The sequence below is a fragment of the Canis lupus genome, chromosome 26 (assembly GCF_011100685.1).
Source record: "Canis lupus familiaris isolate Mischka breed German Shepherd chromosome 26, alternate assembly UU_Cfam_GSD_1.0, whole genome shotgun sequence".
NCBI lineage: Eukaryota > Metazoa > Chordata > Mammalia > Carnivora > Canidae > Canis > Canis lupus.
This window is the reverse complement of record NC_049247.1, coordinates 19,002,200-19,028,393: the sequence shown is the minus strand read 5'-3', so window position 1 is coordinate 19,028,393 and position 26,194 is coordinate 19,002,200. Positions and strand designations below refer to the sequence as shown.

The 26,194-nt window shown below is 47.8% G+C and overlaps 1 protein-coding gene and 1 long non-coding RNA gene across 2 annotated transcripts in view; one reads left to right on the top strand and one right to left on the bottom strand.

Moving 5' to 3' along the window:
- WSCD2 (WSC domain containing 2) overlaps positions 1-26,194 on the top strand; it is a 116,154-nt gene that overhangs the window by 17,895 nt on the left and 72,065 nt on the right.
- LOC119866190 lies at positions 2,608-3,993 on the bottom strand. The gene is made up of 3 exons (XR_005379299.1): positions 3,308-3,993; positions 3,053-3,167; positions 2,608-2,879 (listed from the first exon to the last, which is right to left on the bottom strand). It is a non-coding gene; the product is annotated as an uncharacterized LOC119866190 (long non-coding RNA).

Genomic DNA, 26,194 nt, shown 5'->3' with positions numbered 1-26,194 from the left:
CCTCCTGCTCTCCTACTAATCATCGTCAAGGGGAAGCCAAAGAACCAGAGGGCCTGTGGATGTGGTCCATGCAGACCACTCCCCAGGCAGAGATCCTGGCAGAGAAGGGAGAAGACAGGTGATGTCCTTGGCAGCCTCAGTTCTGGAAGGCTTTCCTTGGTCTAGGGGAAGTGCGATGCCCGACACATGGTGGTAGCAAGAGCTTGAAGGTACTCCTGTTGTCACGAAGGAGGGAAGACTGGTGCACTTCAGGGGGAAGCAGATGGCCCCCCACCCCTGGTGTTGGAAGGTGTATTTCCTATTGTGGCCGTAACAAATTACCACCAACTCGATGCCTTAGAGCAGCATACGTTTATTCCCTTACAGTTCTGAAGGTCAGAAGGCCAAAATGGGTCTCACTAGGTTAAAATCAAGATGTTGGCAGGGCAGGTGCCTTTGGGGGGCTCTCGGAGGAGGTCATTTCCTCACCCATTCCTGCTTCTAGAAGCTGCCCACGTTCCTTAGTGCATGATCCCTTTCCATCTTGAAAACCAATAATTGATCATGATGCTCTGTGTCTGCTTCTGTTGTCGTATCTGCGTCCCTGACTCTGACTTTCATGCTTCCCTCTTCTGAGGACCTTTATGATGACATCTGCCTGCTGGATGATCTAAGATAACCTCCCTAACCTCAAGACCCTTAATTTAATCCATTTGCAATGTGCCTTTAGCCCTTGAGGTGACAGGGTCACAGGTTCTGGGGATTAGGACATCTTTGAGGGCCACTGTTCTGCCCACGACTAAAGGGTTCTAGAAGCTTCTCAGATGGAAAATATATTCCCACTGCCATGCTCAGAAATCCCAAATCTCCTCCATTAGTGTCTCTTTTTTGGACTAATGATGTCCTCAAACTCCAATACTTCTTAATCTGCCCTCAAGAATTTTCCCAGAGCTGCACATTTGTCTTTAAATAGGATCTTATATCCACTCACTATTTTGCTCCGTGTCATCCTTAAGTGACAGTACATGTAAAGTCGAAGTCTGATGCTCAATTCTAATTTTTCTAACAATTCCCATTAAAACAATTACATAATTCTCAGCACTTCAAGGACAGTTGATATGTGAGCCACCTAAAAGTGCCTCGTGGAGTACTATGAGTATATGTATACCGCACAGTGGGGAACTCTGGATCACCATATTAAAAGCAAATGTGTTGCCCGAATGGCAAATATACCCTGAATCCCATCCTGCTGGCTGCACTGTGATTGCATTAGGCAGGGTTCTTCTTAGACAGAATGTGTGTGTGTGTGTGTGTGTATGTGTGTATGTGTGTATATATATATCCACATATATATGTACATGACAGAGGCAGAAACACTGAGAAATTTAATGTAAGAAATTGGCTCACGCCATTATGGAAGCCGAGAAGTCCCCCAATTTGCGATGGGCAAGCTGGAGACCCAGGAGAGCCCACGGTGTAAGTTCCAGTCTGAGTCCGAGTCTGAAGGCAGAAGAAACCAGGGGGCGAGTGAATGCACCTGTCCTCCACCTTTGTGTTCTACTGTTGCCTTCAAAGGATGGGCTGAGACCCACCCACCCTGGGGAGGGCAATCTGTTTTCCTCCATCTACCAATTCAAGTGTTTGTCTCACCCCCATAGACACCCCCAGGGTAACGTTTGACCAAATGTCTGGGCACCCTATGGCTGGGTCAAGTTGACCCGTAAAATTAGCCATCACAGGGACGTTGTGAAAAGAACTCAGAGTGGGGAGTGAAGGGACCTGGGTTTGGGTTCTGGGTCTACTCTGAATCATTGGGCAAGTCTCATTCCATTCCAGGGAGTGTCCGTTTCCTCATCTGTGTGATGGGGATCATTCCTCAGGTTCTCTCTAGTTCAGACATGTAAAGCTTCTGCTGTTAGCTGCTTGGTATCTTAATTATGAGAGAGCAGAGTGTGGGGCAGGCCAGCTTTGACCTGGACAGCTAGTGTAGAGGTTATTCAGAGGCACCGTAGGGAGCCACCCCATTCCAGGGCCAGCATGTTGTTCCTGGCCCTCAGCTCGCACCATAGGCACACATCCATCATGGCTCGTAGCAGGGAGACCCAGCTTTATTCAGCCTTGTGGCCATCACACCAGCCCTTGGAATAGGCAGGCAACATATTTACAACTTGTTGAAAGACCAGTTGACTGGCATGACAGTTCCAAGAGGTCAGCACTGACTGGAAGCCCCCAGAAAACTCAGTGGTGAGCATGTAGCCTCTGTGAATCCGACGGACCTGGGTTCACATCCCAGAGCCACCACCGAGGAGCTGCCTGGCCTTGGGCAAGTTACTTCACCTGAGCCTCGGTGTTCTGATGTACAGTAAGGATGCCAATAGAAGCGAGTTCCTAAGTGTGTGCTGAAATTTTTAAAAAGTCTATTTTATTGATTTATTTGACAGCAAGAGAGTACAAGCCAGGGGGAGGAGCGGAGGGAGAGGGAGAAGCAGGCTTCCTGTGACGCAGGGGCTCAATCCCAGGACCCCAGTATCCTGACCCGAGCTGAAGGCAGCTGCTTAACTAACTGAGCCACCCAGGCGTCCCCGTGTGCTGAGATTTACATGAGATAATCTACACAGAGCACCCAGCCCAGCACCTGGCACATAGTTCGTGCTGTAGAAATAACAACTAAAACTGCTATTATTACCCTTGCCACCCACGTTGTCTGGGGAAGATGTTGATGATCCGATGAGAGCCCGCGCCTCTCCTGGGCCACACGGGGTAAGTGGGGAACTTCTGTGGAGACGCTGTATGTAAGGAGGCACGTTGGGGTCTCCGAAATTTGTGCCGATCCCCCCATCATTCTGCACCAACAGCTTCTCGCTGCAGCTCAAATAGTGTTCGGATGTAATATTCTGAAACTGTATTTAAGACGGTTCTTAAATGCCTGCCAAAACTAAAAATCCCCCGTGAACAAAAAATATCATTGTTAATTGGCTCTATGTTGCACGAATAGATTGGGGATGGAGAGGAAACGGAGGCAGTAGATTCAGATCGTCACAAAGAGGAGGAAGGCTGTGTGCTGGGTACATACCTCGCTCTGCTGCTTATGACGCGGTGACTCAGGACAGCCACTTAGTGTCTCTGAACTGTTGGCCCCTCTATGCAACGGGTCACTCCCACATTGCCCAGTTGGGCTAGCTTGGTACCTAGTAAACGCAACCAACAGTAGCTGTTAGAGTGCTCAAACAATACTGGTGAAGCGGTTGGCACACAGTAGGGAGCTCCTAAGTGGTGGCTCTGGGATTTGAACCCAGGTCTGTCTGATTCACAGAACCCATATGCTCACCGCCGAGTTTTCTAGGGGCTTCTGATCCCACGAAGGGCTTTTCTGGAAGCGTTGACCTCTTGGGACTGTCATGCTTTTTGTTCCATCAATTGGTCTTTCAACAACTGGCTGACTATTGGTTAGTTTCCCTGTAAACCGGACCCAGTAGCAGAGGGATCAGTGGATGAATTTTAGTTGGATTTGAGCAATGCCTTTCCAAGAATGGGTTGAAATCCACCCCATCTGTATATCTCAAGAACCAGCACACTTAAGAGTCAGGTTTGACAAAGCGTTGCGTTCCAATGAGGCGGACAGGTGTGGGTGGCGGGTATCAAGGAATCGGTTGAAGCCAACAAATTCAGGTTTACCAGAAATACCAACTTTCTTAAATCTCTGTTAAGCGAATTCAAGTTAGATGTGGAGTCTCTACTGACTTGCAAGGAACCTAATTTTCATCCTTGCTGGGGCTCCTTCACCGAAGGTGGGTAGATATCCCCCAGGGACTTACCCTGTCCACCTGTCACCACCAAAGCATGCACTCATCTTGCAGGTTTTCTCCAAATCTGGAAACTTGGCCAATTTCTGAGCCAGCCCTGGAGACGGGAGGGGACCTGTGCCCAGATTGCTATTTCTGGTATCAGGGGTCTCCCCACTTTCCTCTGGCACTGCTGTGACTTTGCAGATGGGCAGTTGTTAAGATTGGATGAGAGCCCCCCATCCCCGAGATATTTCACTTTTGCTTGCTGGGTTTGTGTGCTTATTTGCTTAATTAATAGACTTTATGTAGGAGTAGGGATTTTTAGGCTTATAGAAAAATTGACCAGGCAGTACAGAGTTCCCATATACCCTTTCAACCCTGCTCCCCCCACACCCCTGCCCTGGGCTTCCTCTGATAAATATCTTACATTAGTGTGCTTATTTGTTACAGCTGATGAGCCAATACTGGTACGTTGCTATTATCTAAAGTCCATAGTTTATGTTAGAGTTCACTGCGTGTTGTACATCCCGTGGGTTTTGACAAGTGTGTAATGACCTGTATCCACCATTACTGTCTCATACAGAATAGCTTCATGCCCTAAAAATCCGCTGTGTTCCCTCCCTCCCCCCATCCCCTAGCAACCACTGATCTTTTTACTATCTCCATAGGCTTGCCGTTTCTGTGTTGTTTAAATTAATTAGTTTAGCTTCCAAGATGAAAAAAAAAAAGCAGAATACTTTACATAAAAACCCAGATGTCCAATAGCTCGTGAAGAATTGGGGTATCCTCAGTAACTTCAGGCTGGAGCTGAATACAAGTAGCTGCCCTCTCAGAAGGGAATGAGTGGCCCTCCTGTTCTTTCCTCCGTGTCCTCGTACGTGTGGTCCCTCTCCTTTTGGTGGCCCATCTCGGCATTTGAGTTTGCCACCCTGCCCTGGCCCCCTATGGAAGACCAGAACAGCCTCTGGTTTGTGGGTGGCTTCTGTTCTCCTGCCCTGCAAATGCATCCCTGAGGCCAGGTCTTGCAACAGCCTGGACACCTGCTTGAAATTGGGAAGAGAAGAACTAGGGAAGTAAAACACAAATTTATTCCCCTGGAAATTATCTTGTAACCTGTGGGAGGCTCATCTGAAGCCATGCAAATACCCAGCTGAGGCCAGAACCAAATTGGCCAACATCCTACACTCAGCAGATTGGTGTATTGGTTTTTTTTTTTTTTTTTCTGTGTTCTCTGTACAACCTGAAACGGCTGGTTGTCTGGGGCTGTGGACTCTGGTGTGGGCTTTGCACAAAGTCCTTTAGTGGTGGCCACCGCACTGGGTCAATTATTTATGCTAATGCTGCAATTCAACCTACTGACCTGCTTTCCTGGAGTGTGTCGGGGAACTGGACACCCAGAGATTAAGTTGCCCCGGGGAGTGGCAGGTGGGAGAGTGGAGGTGGTGGGTGCCTGGGGAGACTCTGGAAGCATCAAGGCCAGAGCGTCTCTGAGACACAGAGATGAAGATAGCCTTTTAACCCAGTTTTACTTTGGAGGAAAACCTGCATTTCTGAGCAGTGAAACGTGGGTTGGCGTGATGGGAGTGTGTTCCCTTCTCTCCCCACAGCAAGGCCCTCTGTGATCCTTATGCTCTGAGCCTCCAGGACAGGTCGAGGAGTGGTCAAAAGAGCACTTAATGTAGAGTCCAGTGTCTGCTCCCTTTGTGCTGTCATCTTAGCTAAATTGCTTTGTCTCTTTGAGTCTTCATATCTGTCTCTGGATGGAAAAAAAGAAGGTGGCAATACTGTGTCAGGGGAGCGTAAATGGGGTTGTCATATCTCAGGGGGTCTTCCGTCTCCTGCCGCAGGCCTGCATCCCTCCCCACAGCACTGACGTTCTGCTCCTCTCCCTCCATGTTCATTCAATCCACAGATATTTACTGAGCGTGTACTGTATGCCAGGCACTGTCCTAGGCTCCAAGGACACAGTGGTGAACAAGATAGACCCTGTCCCTGGCCTTGGAGTGTCTCATCAGTGACCTTCTCAGTGTCTTTATCCTCACTTCAAAGTACCCTGACCCGGGCCACCCCTGTTTCTTGCCTGGATTCCTGGAACATTCTCCTCACTGCAGCCAGAGTTTTTCCTGAATTGCAGATCTGATGAATCCAGGGCTCCCTGCTGCCCCTAGAATAAAATGGAAACTTACAGTCTTCTTAGTCTCCTTTCTGTCCCTGCAACTGATGGATTCCCCCCCACACCTCTGAATGTTTGCCTTTGCTGTCTCCCTCCACTTGGTTTCCTGTTCTTAATATGATATTGTCTTCTTTTCAGGTGTCGCTTTTGGCACCTTATTGTCCAGCCAGCCCTCCTTAGCCCTCTCTGTTTACCCATCACAGCCCTGATGAGAATAATAGCCAACACACACACTGTGCTTTCTGTGTATCAGACTCTGTGTCCATTTTACAGATGAGAGAAGCAAGGTACAGAGAGGAAAATGTCTTTGCTGGGTTCCCACAATATTTCAGTCACCTCTGGCCATTCCATCACGAGTCCCTTGGAGCAGAGACTCTGTCTTGCTTGTCTTTGCATCTGCAGCACACAGGACGCGGCACACAGTAGGTGCTCAGTAAACTCTCCTTATAGGATGAATGACTGTATTGATAAACAAATGAGCTCATCATGGTCAAAGCCCTACTTGAATTGCTTGGGACTGCCTGCTCTAAGGGGTTCTTATAATTCCACTTGGACTGTGAGTTGGTTCAGCCAAGGGGAGGAATCCCGTCTCCTTGCTCCAGAGAGGCCCTGGCTGCCACTGAAGCATCTCTCGCCAGGGAATGTGGGTGTGGGAGGAAGGTCCTTGCCATCATTTGTTTTCCTCAGACTATTTTGCAATATAGACTGCCTCTGGCAGGCAGTGGAGTCCAGAGATATGATATCGTTGGGGAGATCTCTGCCTACAGGGACTCCTAAGGTTTCCCCTTTGCACTGAGACACAGGGAGTTTGCTTGGCGGTGGCTCTGCTGGGGCCTAATGGGGGTATCAGACGCGGGTATGGCAGCGTAAGAACCGCAGCTCATTACAACCTCATCGTTAATTTAGGAGCTTGCTGGACCAGGCGTGAGGGTTACTGGGTCTTTGGAGGCTGCTGAGCGTTAGGCTGTTTTCAGGACCCCGAGTGAAAATGAACCACTGCGAATTCTGCAGGAGGATGGCTGGTAGGGCAGGCAGGGGAGAGAGGGATGTTGGAAGGACGCTCTTCAGAGCCTGAGGTCTGGCATGCACACAGCTTGCTTTAAATCCTTTCCTGGTTATGCTGTAGCTAGAGATGATGTGATATGATGTGTAATACAATATTCTCCACTTTATTATTAATACTATGCTATCTGTGCTATACTGTCTACACTACACTGCACTATTTATGCTAAACTTTAGTATGCTGTATGCTATCCCATCAGTGCTATCCTATCTGTGCTATACCATGTTACACTATCCTATTATATTATACTGTACTAAACTATTTATATTATACTATATACTATACTACCTGTACTGTACTATCCTATCCATACCATATACTGAACCATCTGTACTATGCAGTATGCTACCTTTACTGTACTCTCTGTGCTGTGCTCTCTATTCTATAGTGTACCGTCTATACTGTTCTATACGACCTGTACTGTTTTTTTTAAAGATTTATTTATTTATTTATGATAGAGAGAGAGAGAGAGAGGCAGAGACACAGCAGGAGGGAGAAGCAGGCTCCATGCCAGAGCCCAATGCGGGACTCGATCCTGGGACTCCAGGATCGTGCCCTGGGCCAAAGGCAGGCGCTAAACCACTGAGCCAACCTGTCCTGTTCTATGCCATCTGTGCCACACTATTGATACTAAACTATCCATACTATACTATATATTATACTATCTATACTATACTGTATTATCTATTCTATACTATGCTATACTGTACTATACTGTGTGTACTATGCCATGTAATAAACCCAGGATTTTTCAAAAACAGAATGGTAAAGTGATCACACAAACTTGGGAGGTAGATGTCCGGTTTCAAATCCCAGGTCTGCCCCCTGGTGAGCTGTGCAATCCTCAGCTTTGTCCCATTGCCTCTCTGAGCCTGAGTCTCCCCATCTGTAAAGTGGAAATATTATTTCCAATCTACCTTGGTAGAGCCGTTGTAGGAAAATGTCAGAATGCATTTTGGGGCTGTGACAGGCTGTGTTGTGTTGTGCCCCACCCCCCAAATTCATAAATTGAAATCCGAACCCCTCAGTAACCTCAGAATGTGACTTTATTTGGAAAAGGTTCATTGTAGATATAATCCATTAAATGAGGACGAGGTCATACTGGGGTAGGGTGGGTCCTAATCCACTATGAGTAGTGTTCATAAAAAGAGGACATTTGGACACGGACACACATACAGGCAGGACGCCATGTGGATGTGAAGGCAGAGGTTGGGGTGGTGCTTCTATACTCCAAGGAATGCTAAAGATTGCCAGCAGTCCACCAGAAGCTGGGCTTGGAACCGGCGAGAGGCATGGAAAAGATTTTCCCTCACAGCCTCAGAAGGAACCGGCCCTGATCTTGGATTTCTAGCCTCAGAACTGTGAAAGAATAAGTCCATGTTGGGGAAGCCACCCAGTCCGTGGTAATTTGTCAGCAGCCCTAGCAAATGCATCCAGGGCCCTTAGCACAGAGCCTGGCTCAGAGTGAGAGCCCACTGCAATAACGGTGCCTGCCGTTGCTACTATTACTAGTATGTTCTGCAGTGCAGTTCCTGTGCAGCTCACTGCAGATCAAGGACTGGTCAGAGCTAGGAGATGGCCCCTTACCATCTGTGTGACTTAGGTAAGTCACTTTCCCTCTCTGGGCCTCTCAGTTCCCTAACGTGTAAAGTGGATGCTCTACGTGATTAGAATAATGGGACTGCTTGCATGCAGAGTGCACTCCGGCTCTCCCTGGGCCCTGTCTTCCCAGACTCTCCAGTGACCCCTATCATTGCTGCCTTCCACATTTGATAGATGAGGACACTGATGCTTACAGAGGGAAGAAGTTACCTGCCCAAGGTCATGCTGAGGCCAAGTGGGGTCAGACACAGACTGTCCATGCTATGTCCTTTGGCCATGGAGCTCTGGTGAGGGCAGTAAAGAGAGAGGATGATCTCCGATTCCCTCCAGGGGTGAAGATGGGATTGACCCTGTTTCTGTCATTTCCTCCTTTGGGCTTATCCTGTGTCTCCCTCGCAGCCCCCATTACTCCCCAAGCTCTTGGAGTCCTGTCCATTCACTGGGGAAGATAAGGTGGTGGGTAGGGTGCAGGGGGAGTCACAGATCCCTCTTCAGATTCACACATGAAATAATCACCTGGATTCACCTTGCAAAGGGAATGGGGGGAACTTCAGCCCTTCTAACCCATTTCGCACACAGATAAGAGCCACATCTTTGGTCCCCAGGCTCACGAAGCTTTCTCATTCCAACTTTATGAATGTGCCCTGCACGTGTATGAACCAAGTTCTGCTTTTTTGAGGAAAGAAAAAGAAAAGCTATTTTGTTCTGCGCCTGGGCATCTGTGTCCCCCAAAGTACCAAGGAAATTCCACTTCTGATAAACAATAGGCACCCACCAGAAAAGCTAAGATGTGTATTCCCTGCTAGGGGAGGAATTCGGCTCAGACCCTCCCCCCAGCATTCTGAAGAACACATTCCATCCATTTTCTGGAAGGGCTGGGAGCTAGTCCTTCCCTTCCCTATCCCCAGATAAGCTCTGCCCAGACTCAGGGACTTCAGTAACATTTCTAAAGAATTCTAGAGTCAGACAGGCTGGAGAGATAAGTGCCCAGACCTTAGTAGGTGGCTTTTTATTTTTCATCAATACCATTCATTCATTACACAGCAAAAACCATCAACAAAATGAAAAGGCAACCTACTGAATGGGAGAATGTATTTGCAAATGACCTCTCTAATAAAGGGTTAATACCTAAGATATATGAAGAACGCATCCAACTCAACACCAAAAAACCCCAAATAATCAGATTTAAAAAACGGGCAGAGGAACTAAAAAAGACATTCTTACAAAGAAGACAACCAGGCAGCCAACAGACACATAAAAAGATGCTCAACATCACTCATCATCAGGGAAATGCAAATCAAAACCACAATGAGATCACCTTACATCAGAATGGCTCATATCAAGAAAACAAGACATATCCAGTGTTGGCGAGGATGCAGAGAAAGAGAGAACCTTGTGCACGTTGGTGGGAATGTAAATTGGTGTAGCCACTGTGGAAAACAGTATGGAGGTTCCTTAAATAAATTGCAGCTGGAGATACCATAGAATCCAGGAATTCCACTACTGGGCATCTACCCAAAGAAAATGGAAACACCCATTTGAAAAAATATATGCACCCCTGTGTTTATTGCAGCATATTTAAAATCGCCAAGATATGGAAGCAAACGTAAGTGTCCATCAATAGGTGAACGGAAAAAAAAAATAGGTGAACGGATAAAGAAAATGTGGCATGCGTGCGTGCACACACACGTGTACACACATACACGCGCACACCACAGTGGAATATTTTCAGCCATTAAAAAAGACTGAGATCTTCCCATATGCAACACGGATGGACCTACAGGTCCATAAGGTCTAGATGGACCTTATTAGGCTAAGTGAAGTCAGTGGGAGAAAGACAAATACTATGTGATTCACTTCCATGTGAAATTTAAACTCTTTTAAAAAAAGATTTTATGTATTCATGACAGATACAGAGAGAGAGGCAGAAATATAGAGAAGCAGGCTCCCTGTGGAGAGCCTGATGTGGAACTCGATCTCAGGACCCTGGGATCATGCCCTGAGTCGAAGGCAGATGCTCAACCACTGAGCCACCCGGGCATCCCTACATGCGGAATTTAAACAACAAAACAAAATGAAAAACAGAGACACACTCATAAGTACGGAGATGAGACTGGCAGTTGCCAGAGGGGGGGTGGGCGGGGGGTTGAGGGAAATAGGTAAAGGGTACTAAGGCACACAAACTTGAATTATAAACGGAGTCACAGAGATGAAGAGTTACAGCACAGGAAATACAGCCAGTGAAACCATAATACCGTTGTATGGTGACAGATGGTGACTACATTTACCGCGGTTGAGTATTGAGAAAAAAAAAATTCATTCATTGAACATCACTGAAGATACACAGGCTACTTACCAGGCGCTTCCAGTGAACCGGACTCCATGCCAACTGCTTCCCTCATCACCTGTTCTCCCGGCAACCCAAGGGAAGTGTAGTCACGTCCAATTGTATAGGCAGGCAGATGCCCCAAAGAACATGAAGATAATAAGTGGTAGGACAGGCAACTGAACCCAGATGGGTCTGACCCTATTCCAAAATCTATGCTCTTAAAAAGTCTATGCTGTTCTAAATGAAGTCAACTGAATAAGGCATGCCCCCTCCCCCACCCCCACCTGCCAACCAGTCCATGTTCTGGTCTCTTGAGCCCATGAATAGGCTACATGACATGGTAAAAGGGACTTTGCAGAGGTGATTAGGTTAAGGATCTCGAGATGGGGACATTATCCCGGATTATCTGGAAGGGCCCAATGTCCTCTTAAGGGTCCTTAGAAGAGGGGGGTGGATTGGGGGGCGGTCAAAGTCAGGGAAGGAGATGCAATGACATTTGCCAGAGGCCAGACAGATGGCAGGAAGGGACCACGAGCCAAGGACTGCAGGTGCCCCTCTGGGGGCTGGGAAGCAAGGAAGCAAATTCTCCCCTAGAGCCTCCAGAGGAAACAGCCCCGCTGCCCGATGCCTTGATTTTAGATTTCTGATCACCAGAACGCTAATAGAATAAATGTGTTGTTTGAAGCTGCTGTTTGTTACTGCGGTGATAGGAAATGAATTCACTAAGCAGAGAGAGAGAAAAAAATAAAAGGTACTAACTACAAGCATAAAGGATGTCTTGAGAGCTCGTGAATGTAGGCGCGTGGTTTCCCAGCTGTATTAGATGATTGAATGATACATGGTGACATTAATGCTGGCCTGTGGGACACCCCAGTGGGCTCACGGTCTTCTTCCAGCCCCTGGGCCCAGTGAAGGAGCAGTTGGCATTCCCATTGTGATCTAAGTCTTTCATTTTTTTTTTTTTTTTTTTTTTTATTTATGATAGTCACAGAGAGAGAGAGAGAGGCAGAGACACAGGCAGAGGGAGAAGCAGGCTCCATGCACCGGGAGCCCGACGTGGGATTAGATCCCGGGTCTCCAGGATCAGGCCCTGGGCCAAAGGCAGGCGCCAAACTGCTGCGCCACCCAGGGATCCCCATTTTTTTTATTTATTTATTCACAAGAGACACAGAGAGAGGCAGAGGGAGAACCAGGCTCCCCAAGGGGAGCCTGAGGCAGGACTCGATCCCAGGACCCTGGGATCAAGACCTGACCTGAAGACAGACGCTCAACCACTGAGTCACCCAGGCGCCCCTCTTTCATTCTTTTAGTGTTTAACCCTTGACTTTCGGTGGGGGATGGAGGGGGGGGAGATTGGGAACTTCGTATGGAGGTACAACCTGCATACAATAAAAGTAAAATGTTGATACATGTTACAAATCTTATAGAACTGTATCACCATCACCAAGGTCAGGATGAAGAATATTCTCATCACCCAGGAAGTTCTTTGGCACCCCTTCCTAACTGATACCCTTCAGGGGTGACCCGTCTCTCTGATTTCTGTCACCAGAGATTACTTTGCCTGTCCTTGAACTTCATATAAATAGCATCACGTGGTGTCTGTTCTCTTGCACACGCTCCCTTAGCTCCACATTATGTCTGTGAGATTTACCCATGTTGTTCCATGTTATCAGCAGTTCAAGTTTGTCTGCTTTCCTGTTGAAGGACAGGTGGGGTGTTTCTCCAGCTTGGGGCCATAATGAACAGGTCCGCTAGGAATGTTCTTGCACAAATCTTGTGGTCGATAGAAGCACTTATTTCTCTTAGGTGTGTGCCTGGCAGTGGCATTGTGGATCATAGGGCAGGTGGGTGTTTAGCTTCAGTAGATACCCTGGTTCTCAGGGGCACCTGGATGGCTCAGTGGTTGAGCATCTGCCTTTGGCTCAGGTCATGATCCTGGAGTCCTGGGATTGAGTCCTGCATCAGGCTCCCCACAGGGAGCCCGCTTCTCCCTCTGCCTGTGCCTCTGCCTCTCTCTCTGTGTCTCTTATGAATAAAGAAATAAAATCTTAAAAAAAAAATCTCTGTCCTGGAGGGAGTCTCAGGAATGCCTTCTCTGCTCACATCAGCTTTGTTTTAAGAATGTCCATTTTCTATCTCTGGAAACTGGTATTATGCTGGTAATGGGGATTATGAGACCAGGAACTAGGATTATGTGACAAGGAGGTGCAAGGGTCCCTCTCTTCCTGGCCAGAAAAGCATCATCTGACCTGGTGGTTTAGGGTGGGTAGGACATGGGTGCAAGTGGAGAGAAAGGGGGTGGGGACCACTCTCCTTTTCACTCAGGGTGATTCTTTCTATGTTGGAGACCTCTCTACCCCATTTGGTGAGTTGGTAAGGCGGACGTTTGGGGTCAGCTGAATGTGTGGTGATTCCTCCTAAAGTTACCAGCACACCACCTTTGAGATTTTTTGCCACATCTGCATGCCTTTCTTTGGATTGATTTATCTTTTTTTTTTTTTTTTTTTTACTAAAAACTACTTATTGAAGGAGTTAACTTACCTGCAAATATGAAATCAATAGGACTTTCCCTAAGCAGAGGTTAACCACTACAAACGCTATAAAAGCAAAACAAAGTTGATCAATTCTGGGCAGATACTGTTGCCAGCCTGGGGCCATACCCCTGAGGCTTCCCTGTGTCTTCACTGCAGATTGGTGAATATCAGGGAGGCGAAGCATTAAAGAATTATTAGCGCCGAAGTGAGGCTCTGTTTTGATGTAATCAGATACATTGAAAGAAAAAAAGGAATAACTTTCTCACTTTGTGATTGAATGTTACATAGTGCTGGAATCTTCTCTCACGCCCAGGCCGGGGTCCACACTGGGCCTGGTGAACACTGGAGAAACACTGGAGTCCCGGAAAGTGGTCTCTATTTGGATCCTACACCAGCTCTGTAATATTGAATCAGTGACTTCACCTCTCAGCTGCCTCATTTGTGCAACGGGAGCATCACGACTTCTGACTCGGAGGCCTGTGGGTTCCCATTGAGTGACCCTGGTCTTGGTGTTATCACGATGTTGGACATCTCATGAATCTTGTGGCTGGCAGCGGGAATGAGCACCCAGGACAGCCCAGCATTACAATTCTCTTAGGGCCCTTGTGCTGAAGCAAAGTCACCTGTTCGCTTCAGCAAAGTCCTCTGCCATTCTGGGGGAGTGTTTACTGCCCTTGGGATCCTGCCAAGGTTAAATGGAGAATACAGTCCTGGTGAAATTCACATTTGTCATTTGTTCACAGGCACAGGCATTAAATCCCATCCACTGGAGGGTAAACAGGACCTCCGCATGCACCTGCTATCAGGGAGGTTGTGATGTTGGGAGGGGGTGTCCCTATCAGACCCATCTAGGGTTCCAAGCCCAGTTCCACTGTCTACTCACTCTCTGCCTTGGGTAGCCACTTCTCTCTGGGTCTCAGTTTGCTCTTCTGCAAATGGAAATATTCACCCCTACCTCATCAAGAGATAAGAATTACCAGATTAGGGGTACCTGGGTGACTCCGGGGTTGAGTGCCTGCCTTTGGCTCGTAATCCCAGGGCCCTGGGATAGAGTCCTGCATCAGGCTCCCTGCAAGGAGCCTGCTTCTCTCTCTGCCTATGTCTCTGCCTCTGTCTCTCATGAATAAATAAATTTAAAAAAAAAAAGAATGACCAGATAAGATAATGTACAAAATATAACAGCCAGATATTTAAGAGACAAACTATTATAATTATTCTTTCTCAAGGAAACCATGGGTTGCATTTAAATTCTCTGCAGAGCCTCTTCTGCCTCTTGGACTTCTGATCATCCCAAATCTTTGTTTTAGAAAGCTCTCCCTTTCTATTGTAATTCTATCCTAGATTTCTGCTTCCCACAGCCTAGACCACAGATTTTCACAAACCTGGGTGGAAATTCTGCAAACAGCTCTGACTCAGGTAAGACTTTATAATGTAGGAGTGGCAAAAACACAACTCAGATGACTTACTAAGAAAAGAGTAATTTATTTTGGCTCATTGACACCAAAATCAACAAGTATGTTTCTATGCTTCAGGTGTGGCTTGATCCAGGCTCAAACAAAGACCATCAGATCTTAGTTTCTTTGTTTCTCTACCTTTCCCTAGTCTTTGGCTTTCTGATAGTAACAAGATGTCCTTGGGAGCCCAAGATCACTTCTACTAGATGCTGAATCCACTGGGAACCAGGACCTCTGCCACCCAGTCTTGTTGGTTCTAATTAGATTACTTGCCTGTTTCTGAACCAGCCAGTGGTAAAAAAAAAAAAAAAAAAGTGGGAGATGGGCCATGATGATTGGCTTCAGCCAGTACAGGACCCATTTTTGGAGCTGAATCTAGAGTTAGCCCTACTCAAACGACACCGGTTGGAAGTTGATGCTGGAAGAAGAGAGTGTGGGGTAGAAAAGGATGCTGGGATGGGTTGCAATCAGCCAGCATCTTGACACTTTTCTGAAACAAAGCAATGAGAGATTTTCTGTTAGGGATCTAGCAATGCAGTAGGATTGAAGGAACATCTCTCTCTCTCTCATTCCCAGTGCTGTGTGGCCTGAAAATAACAAGGTTGGAGCCAGAGTGATGAATGGGGCAAGATTGACTCGGCACTAATTTTGCCTCGAAGCTGTAGCTATTTTGGGTCCCTGCTGAGCCCTGGTTTAGCTTAGCTGGTTAGAGCAGGGCTCATGAGGTCAAGGGTATAAAAAGGGAGCAAAAACATGGGACTGAAGCAGAAGTCTTGGGGCCTAATCATACTCTGGTACTTTTGACTCGGAGCCTTCAGGTCAGTGATCTACCCTCCCTGGGCTAGCATCTCCCCATCTCTTCCAGCTCTCCTTTCCTTCTGACCCCACCTCCTTCACATCTTGGGTCACTGCCAGATTTATCCCAGGACTGGGTTGGTTGCCCCTCTGTGTGCTTCCAGAGCCTTAGGCTTTTGGGTGGAAGTCCCATTTCTCCCAGCTTCTCAATGAATGAGTTGGGGTAAATCTGTCAACCACATAGTGCCTCAGTTTTCTCATCTGTCAAGTGGGGATAATGAGAGTGGTACCCATCTTGGGGTTGGTGCCATAATGAACTTGTGTAATTTATGTAATAAACATTTAGGAGCTGGTCTCAGTAAACACTAGTTTAAAATAGTAATGATTCTAGGGCACTGGGGTAGCTCAGTTGGTTAAGCATCCGACTCTTGATTTCAGCTCAGGTCATGATCTCAGTGTCATGAGATCGAGCCCCATGTTGGGCTCCCTGTTCAGTTGGGAGTCTGCTTAAGATTCTCCCTCTAACTCTCCCTCTCCCCCTCCCCTTGCTCACACTCACACATTCTCTCACTCAAATAAATAAAATCTTTAAAAAATAATTAAAAATAGAGATGATTTTGACATCCAGGGGAAATATTAAGTAAGGAAATCAAGCTCTAGTCTCCTATCATGTAAGATACGTGAAACTGGGGTTTTATATCATTCTCCCCTCTCCCTTATTACCTAGCATCCTTTCTGGCATATAGTATGTGCTCAATAAAAATTGTGGACTATAAATGCCCCAGGTTCCATATTCTAGGGAATTCCCCTAGCTTTGCTGAGAGCCCAAAATCATGCAGTTGGGTTTGTCCACAGGTCTTACCAGAAATGTCAAGCTCGAAAGGCTGGTATAAACTGAGAGCAGGAGGCTTCCGTAGAATGGTCAGAGTGGTGCTAAAATTGTTTGCCTTCTCTTACATTCCAGCCTCTGTTCTTTCCAGGCCCCACGCACCCAAAGCCTTGACTTTTAGGAAAGCTCTGCTAACACCCAAACACCTGGACATAAATCCACAGTCACCAGGGTGTCACTGACTTGAAAGAGTTAATGAGAAGAGCAGTGTGTGGTGGAGGTAGGACACTCAGCTGGTAAATTTTGCGGGGTCAGGGATGGAGGAATATGAAGGAGTCACCGAGAGGCTACCTCCCTGGCTGAGGGGAAGGTCAGCCAGAGAGGGCATCTCTGGTTCTGCCCAGAGCTTGACCTGCAGTGACTCTATATAAAGTGGGCTGGCAGCAGTGCTGATGGTAAATAAATAGAGTGCCCCAAACAAGGCCCCTTCTGTTGCACAGACCATTAAGGGCCCGAGGGAGGTTATTTCACTTGGCAGCTTACCCCCTGGTTGGCCAAGAAGCTGAAGATGGAGGCTGTGCTCCTTGAGACTTCTTGTACTGGGAAGGAAAAAAACTCCACAGGACCTGTGGTGGCTGGCTTCTTTTTCTCTCCCCCAAGGCAAGCACAGAGCTGTGTGCTGGCAGTGTTCTTTGGCCAAAGAAAATGTCCTGGGTGTGTGTCTGAGTGTGTGTGTGTGTGTGTGTGTGTGTGTGTGTGTGTGTCCCCGTCTGTCCGTCCATCCTAAACAGGAATCATCTTTCAGCTTTATCTTTATTTTGTGTTATTGATTGGATTCAAGTCTATTTATTACTTAGGTTAAGAAGCTTGCTCAATGTGGGCCCTGCACCTCTGTGCCCAGTGCTGCTTTGTGCTCACAGCACATATGGGGAGGCAGAGGATGAGGATTTCGGTAATAACATCAGTGGTGATGATTAGAGTGATGGTGATGATGTGAATGTCAGATGATGATGGTTCTGGGGACAATGATGATGACAATGATGGTGATGCTGACGATGGTGATGATGTTGACAGTGATGACATGACGATGGTGATGATGGTGATGGCTGACAATGACTGATGGTGATGACAGTGATGACGATGGTGACAGTGATGGTGATGGCTGACAATAGTGATGATGTTGACATGATGACATGATGACAGTGATGGTGATAATGATGATGACAATGACAATGATGACTGTGATGGTGACGGTGAGGACAATGATGTAAATGGTGATATGATGTCAATGATGATGATGGTGGTGATGGTGACAGTGATGATGGCATGAGCAAAACCTTATTGAGCTCACTAGGTGCCAAGTTCTCTTTGAAGTGCTTTCATTTAGCATACTAATAGATTTAACCCTCACAGCCACAATATGAGCAATCCATCATCTGCTAGCTGTGTAATGCTGGGCAAGTGATTTCATCTCTCAGATCTCAGTTTCCCTATCCATAAAATGGCATGTCTTTGGAACATGCTCAGTATTTGACATAAGTGTTGAAGAGATAAAATGATTCTTTTTTTTTTTTTTTTTTTTAGGTTTGTCTATTTGAGACAGAGCAAGCTGGAGAAGGGGAGGGGCAGAGAGAGAGGAAGAGAGAATCTCAAGCAGATTCAGGGGCTGAAGATGGAGCCCCATGCAGGGCTCAATCTCATGACCCTGAGATCATGACCTGAGCAGAAATCAAGACCTAGATGCTTAACCGACTGAGCCACTCAGGCGCCCCAGATACAGGCAATTCTTAGAATTCTTTATTGGGCCCTCCTATCAACCCTGTGAAGGAGGAGGTGTCATATGACCCCAATTTTACAGAATGGCGCAACTCTCCTAGGCAGGAGTGGCTGAGCTGGGGTCTGAAGCCAGGCATGGACTGCCAGTCCCATTGGCCTATGGAAGCAGTTTCGGTTGTCCTTGCAGGGTGCTTTCGGATCCACGGGGTGCCCACGCTAGGTGCACGTGAGCCCAGATCAGCCCCAGGGCACACTGGGCTCAGCACCGTGGGCCCTCAGCTGAGAGGCCTGGGGCTGCCCACAGGGTCAGAGTGGGTAACGCAGGAGAGGCTGGAGCTCTGGGGCACACGGAGTGAGTCACCTGGTACCTGGATAGTCTGGATGCCAGAGACATAGTTTCCCAGTTCCCTTGCTTCCCGCCTAAGGAGGCCATGGACTGGCAGCAGGGATGTGTCTTGATTTGGAGTCAGTCTAGATGCACATAATTTTCCCAGCTCTGGAAATCCGCAGACAGATCTCCAGATCTGCTGAGCTACACCAGCCGGTGGCCCCTCGTGCCTGTTGAGCAGTTGAGATGGGGCCAGTCTGATCCTAGGTGTGCCATAAGTGTAAAATACACACCAGATTTTGAGGTCTTCATGTGAAGAAAAGAATGTAAAATATGTTGTTAATAATAATATTTGAATTTATTTCATCCTGGAACGGCAATATTCTAGATTTGGGGGTTACATTAAAGTATATGATTAAAGCTAATTTCTTCTGTTTTTCCTTTTTCATGTGGCTGCTTGAACATTTTAGGTTATGCATACCGCTGACGTTGTGTTTCTCTGCTTTAGAGCTTACAGTTAGCTGAGACAGTTAACAGTTTCATAGCTGAACAGCTTACTTAAGAGAGTTTCAGACCTGAATTCAGATTTCCACCTAGCTCCTATCCTAACCAGCTGTGTGACCTTGGGTGATTCACTGCCCCTCTCAGCCTTAGTTTCTTCAACTGTAAAATAAAGGTAAGAATACCTACCTCACAGGGTTGTCTTGTGGGTAAATGAGAGACAAAGTGGGCGGTAGTGAAAATAACATCTGGCATCCAGTGAGCGATCCATAACTGGCAGCTGATGTTGTCATTTATTATGAGCTGATATGCGCTAATCCTGTTGAGCCCCTACCTCTCCAGCCCCAAGAATGTTCTTATTATCTGTCTTTTCTGTGACCAGAAATATTTTTGTTTCTTAAACAAATTGCACGATTTTAATTTACTGAATTTTTTTCAGTAAATTAAAACCTACCAGAGATACTGCTATTTTTTTTAAAGATTTATTTATCTTACAGAGCGAGAGAAAGAGAGCAGGGGAGGGTCAGAGGGAGAGGGGAAAGAGTTATAAGCAGACTCCATAACTGAGCGTGGAGCCCGTCTTGGGGTTTGATCTCATAACCCTGAGATCACGACCTGAGCTGAGACCAAGAGTCAGACGTTTGACCAACTGTGCCACCCAGGCACCCCTACACTGATAACTCTTGGTGAGGAATTCTGCTTGTACTGAGAAAAGATGGAGTGTAGTGCTAAGTCAATCCAATTCCAGCTCCCAAACAGAGTTGTATTATTGTTGATGGTTAATGTATAGTTTCTAGGGTCTTGGAAATCCTAACAGGCCCCATGGACCTCTGTGCTACCTTTAGGGATCTTTAAGAATTTGAGACTATGGGAGGGGGAGGAGGACCATGATGTCTTTTAATCTCCTCAATTTAAAGACAGGGGGGCAGATGACCAGAGAGGTTAGGCAACCTATCCAAGGTCACACAGCAAGTTGGTGGCACGTCATCCGGCTTCACGGTCTTTGCTCGTGACCACTTACTGTACTGTGTCATGGCACCTAATCATCATGGCAGTCTTAAAATCCTTCCTATTTAAATATGAGGAAACAGGATCAGAGAGGTTGAGTCACTTGCCTACCATCACCACAGCAGCAAGTAGCCGAAGTGGAATTCAGTACAGCATATACTGGATTAAACAGTGTCTCCCCAAAATTCATGTCCATCAGGAACCTCAGAATTGGACCTTATGTGGAAATAGGTATAATGAGTTAAGATGAAGCCCTATTGGAATTGAGTGGGCCCCAACCCAATGACTGGTGTTCTTATAAGAAGAGGAAACAGAGGCAGACACCCAGAGGGAACACACATGAAGATGGAGACAGAGGTTGGATTGATGCATCTACAAGCCAGCAAATGCCAGATATTGCCAGAAGCCCCCAGAGGTTAGGAGGCAGGCACAGAATGGATGTTCCCTTAGAACCTCCAGAAGGAACCAGCCCTGGCCGACACCTTGATTTTGGACTTTGACCTCCAGATCTGGGAGAGGATGCATTTCTGTTGTCTTAAGCCCTCCAGTTTGGTCGTTTATTACGGCAGCTCTAGGAAACCAATACTTGGGGGGAAGGTGGACTTGCTGGGCCTCACGGTAAAAACCCCAGCTTGTTCTAGGGAGCCGTTGATATGGGCTCTCATCCTGCGTCCCAGGACCCTCCCACCAGCCTGGGGCAGCTGCCCAGCCTCTGAGTGGCTCCACAGACCCCGGGCTGGGAGAAAGGCTGGCTGCGGCTACCGTTCAACTGTGCATCTCGTCTGTTGCTTGCATTGTGAGCTCTTGCAAATTACTGTTTTCAGTTGAAAAGAGGTTCCAGAGAGCTCTTCAGCTGCTCAGCGGGAGCCGTGGATGCTCTTGAATTAACGAGGAGAAGCAGAACCTTCCATGACCGATGGCCTGGAGCACCCGCCCCCACCCCTGTACGCCTTTGTCCTGTCCTGTGGTCAGGCCTGGGAGGGACCGTGGCACCTCTCCGTGCTCCCCAGAAGAGCTGAGAGCAGGTCCATGTCTCTGATGTTTGGTATGTCTGTTTAGGAGGGGTCAAAGGGTGCTGAATTAGGCTCCATAATTTTCAAAGGGTCATCACCTTTCTGATGCCCATGCAGAGGGGCTGGTGTAGGCCTCTGACCCAGCTTGGCAGCCTGTCCTTGGTCAGCACACACAGTGGACCTTCATTTGGTCCAATCGAATGGGCAGGAGGCCATTGAGGAGTGGCTGGCTTCTGGCTCCCTCTGTGTGTGTGTGTGTGTGTGTGTGTGTGTGTGTAGGGGACTCTCTGGGATTTGAACACCCTCACCCTGCTGATTGATGTGATACACTCACTTCTACCTCTGGTACCTCTGGTTTCCACCTCAGCTAGGGCCATTCTCCCCTACGCCTATTTGCACATCCATCCAACCAGTATTCTTGTGTACAGGCTGTTTTCTGGGCCCTAGGAGAGCCCTTTGTAGCATCATCTCATTTAATCATTGCAGAAATCCTGAGCTGTATTATTGTCACTGTCCCCATTTTACAGATGACAAAATCTAGGCTTGGTCCCTGGCCCAAGTTTATAGAGCTGGTAAATGGCCGAGTGGAGTTTGGGTGCTGGTCTGTCTTGCACCAAAGTCCACACTTCCTGACTGCAGTAATCCTGGGAGGATCTCTGCCTTTTGACCACATTCTCTTCCCAGAGCTGGACAGTAGTTGAATGGATAAACGCAGATTTTATTCAGGACTGTAGCAAAAAAGGAGAAAGAGACGCATGGATAGAACCAGCTTAACTCTGAATCCCGCAGAGGTAAATGGGAATTTAGAGCTAAAACCAGGGTGGGGGGCGGTCAGCAGGTGGAAGATAGGAAACATCAGGCTTCTGTGTAAACCAACCCAACAGGATTTGTGCTGCACGTGGGCCGGGTGATCAGACATTACCTGAGGGCTGGCGGGAGAGAAGGAGCCCTGGGGAGGCATTGAAGGTGATCAGATATGGAGGGTGGGGCTTCTGCTAAGCTGACATGACAGGATTCTTGCTAAAATTGGACAATGCAGAGATGCCTACTTGAAGACAAGTTCAAGGAAGGCTGAGTGGAATGTCGCTAAGCAGACAATCACTATTTATTCCCCATCTTGCCCTTAAATATTGAAGGCTTCAGTTGCCTTGAAGGAGTTTGATGATCTGAAGAGATTGGGCTCTGGTGTCACATGTTTCTAGGCCCAAGCCCCAGCTCTGTCGCCCACTAGCTGCGTGCCTCGGGTTCCTGACTTGTCACACGGGGACAGTCATGGACCTCAGTCCTGAGGCCAGGTGCGGTCATGTGGGAACCACCTGGCACATGGTTCTGATCCACACCCGGCAGCCAGAATCTGACCACTGGGTGATGACGTCCTCCAAACCAAGGCACAGCTGGTAGTGACCAAGGATGTCACTCCTGCTGTGATGGTTAGCCCGTCCCACAGATGGCTTCAAGCCTCTAAAATACGAACGTGTCACACGCTGTGGAAGGAGTTGGGGATACAGACGTAAAAAAGAAAGAGACAGTTCTCTCTTTAGGTGGGCCTTGGAAAGTAGAGGGATGCTGAACTGAGCTTGTGTGTGAGTCTTTGTGTGTGCACGGTGACTCTTAACTGGGGGGCGATTTTGCCGCTCCCCCTCCCAGGATATATTTGGCAACATCTAGAGACCTTTTTGATTGTCACAATTAGCAGAGGGGCACTGGTAGGCAGAAGCCAGGATGCTGTAAACATCCTGCAATGCCTGGGACGGCCCCCCGGCCCCCCAACAGCAAAGCATCCAGCCCCAGATCTCGGTAAGAACACCAAGGTTGAGAAATGCTGGTGTGTGCAGGAGGGAGTGTGGCGAGCACTTTGTCACCTCTGCGCAGAGGCCCCAATGTGCTGTGGGACAGAAAGCTCGAGCCTGAACCACCTGCCTTCAGCCTGTGCCCTCTCCCATCAGCTGCCTGCAGCCTGATAATCAGGCCTCCCCACATTGCGTAGAATCCAGGCCGCTAAGGCAAATGTAAAAACAAAACCCTGGGCAAATGTGTTTTTATGTAAACACAGCAGGGGGTGGCTGCTGCCTGTGGAGAAAGTACCCTATGGCTGGTACTTCTCAGAGCAAAAATAACCCTGCCTGTTCCTGCTCTTGGAGCAGAGCAGGCATGAGACTAGGGTCACGTGGACAGCCAGGTGCTCATGGGAGCTGTCCCTGCCCCTGCTGAGCCATCCCTTCCCTCCAGGTGAGCATCCCAGGGGTCTGGGATGGGAAGAGAGCAGGTGTTGATTCTCTTGGAAGCCTCCCTTCCTTCGGAGCTCAGCCAGCACAGGAAAAAGCACAGTTTTTGAGTATAATTTACCTACAGTAAAACCCACCCATGGTAGTTTATAGTTCTGCAAGTTTTCACAAATGCAAGTGGCCCCGTAACCACCTCCAGAATAAAGATAGAGAGGTGTTCGTCACCCTCAAAATTCCTCTGTGCCCCTTTGTAGTCAATCCATCCGCCCCCCATCCTAGCCCCTGGCAACCACCAATCTCTTTGCCTTTGGCCTATTCTAGAATATCCTATAAATGGAATCATATAGCTTTTTGAGCCTGGGTTCTTCCACTCAGCATAATGCCTTGAGATTCATCAATGCCATTGTGTGTATCAGTAGTTTATCCCTTTTAATGGCCAAATAGTACTCCTGTTTGTGTAAAAGCCACAGAGTTTGTCCCTTTATCCTTGGAGGATATTTGGGTGGTTTTTATTTTCAGCAGTGACAAGCTGCTGTTGACACTGGTATACAGGTTTCTGTGTGAGGCTGGGTTCTCCTTTCTCTTGGGTCAGTACCCAGGGGTGGGATTGGTGGGTCGTATGGTAAATGGACATTTAATTTTATAAGAAACCCATCAGACTGCCTGCCAGAGGGTCCACATTCCCTTTTGCATTGCCCTGCAGATGCATGAGCCTTCCGGTTGCTCTGTAGCCTTTCCAGCACTTGGATTGTTGGGTTGCATGCCTGAGCCCTTCTAGTGGATGTGCTGTGGTAGCTCATTGCGGTTTTAATGGAAGTGCAGTTTGTTGGGTGCCGTAGTCCTGGCGCTACCACTTAGGGGAAGCTTGCACCCCTGCCAGCTGGTGAAGTCCATGGTGAGGAGCACAAAGTTTGCAAACAGGTGTACTCCATCCTTGCTGTGCCACTGACTAGCCCTGTGACCTTGGACATGCGTTCTCAGCTGCTCTGAGTCTCTGTTTTCCCTCTGTAAAAGGGGACAGTGCTAATATTTACTTACTCCTGGCTGTGTTATATAGTGTATATGTGTGCATGCATGTGTATTCTATAATATAGCATACCTGGCTTGACGGAAGTCATTGGGGTTATATTTGCTGGACACTCACTGTGTATTATAACAGCAGTAACTACAGGAAGTGGAGCCAGACTACCTGGGTTCCCATCCTGGCTCTGCTGCTGTGTGATCTTGAGCAAGTTACAGGACCTCTCTGGGCCTCTGATTCTTCCCCTGTACCATGGAGATCATCATACCACCTTTTGCGGGGGGCGGGGGGTGGTGGTGGTGGATTTGTATGAGGGTCAAGTGGGTTTAAATGTGAAGGGCTGGTTTCCTCCGTTCAACATTGTTCAGCTTTTTTTTTAAATTTTTATTTATTTATGATAGTCACAGAGAGAGAGAGAGAGAGGCAGAGACATAGGCAGAGGGAGAAGCAGGCTCCATGCACCAAGAGGATTCGATCCTGGGTCTCCAGGATCGCGCCCTGGGCCAAAGGCAGGCGCTAAACCGCTGCGCTACCCAGGGATCCCCTATTGTTCAGCTTTTATGAGGCTCAAGAACATGCCAAACTGATGTCTAGTGACAGAGCAGGCGACTGCTGCTAGAGAGATGGCACCAGGATCCTCTATGCAGTGTGGGGAATGTTCTAGGTCTTGATATGGGTAGGGTCACGTGAATGCGGACATATGTGGACAAATGATTCTGTAGATTCCTGTCCAATTAAGATGTGTGGTTTCTATTGTACTGTTCGCAGATTCTCATTTAAGAAAAAGTCTGAGGTGTTCTAGTGGCTCAAACTACAGAAACATATTGTCTCCTAGTTCTGGAGGCTGGGAATCCACAGTCAGGGTGTCAGAAGGGTTGGTTCCTTGTGAGGGCCGTGAGAGGGGAGGTTCTGTCCCAGACCTGTCTCCTTGGCTCCTGCGAAGCCTCCTTCTGCCGGTGGCTTTGCACCGGCTTCCCTCTGTACCTGTCTGTGTGCAATGTCTTCTTTTAGGAACACGGGTCATCCTGGGTTAGGGCCTACCCTACTGACTTCATTTTAACTTGTTTACCTCTATAAAGACCCTGTTTGCAGATAAGGTCACATTCTGAGGTGTGGGGGTTAAGACTTCAACATCCACATTTGGGGCAGGGCTGGTGGTGGTGGACGCAGTTCAACCCATCACTGTTCGTAGAAAGCACTCTCTGAGGACTGTTAACAGACGTCCACTCCGACATGAAGAAACTGAGGCTCAGAACAGCTTCTTGATATACCCTGTGACTCTTGGGTCCCCATGTGGGGGCTGCGATGTGAATCCAGGTCTGCTTGTCCCCAGAGTCTGTGCTCTCTGCCAGAGGATCAAATCCTGATTTGTCCCAGCCTCTTGTAATTACAAAGTACTTAGAAAGTTTGTAAAGTCTGGTCTCTGGATCAGCAGCAGCAGCCACTGCCTCCCTGGGAGCTTGTTAGGAATGCACATGTCGGGCACCTGGGTGGCCCAGTTGTTGAGCATCTGACTCTTGATTTCGGCTTGAGTCATGATCTCAGGGTCCTAGGATCGAGTCCCCAAGTTGGGCCCCCTGCTCAGTACAGAGTCTACTTGTCCCTCTCCCTCTCGCCCCCGCCCCCCGTTTGCTTGTTCTCTCCCTTTCCCTCAAATAAGTGAATAATAAAAACAAAATCTTTAAAAAAAGAAAAAAGAAAAGAAAAAAGAAAGAAGGAAGGAAGGAAACGCATGTTGTCAGGCTCTCTGCCCAGGACCTGCTGAATCAGGAACTCTGG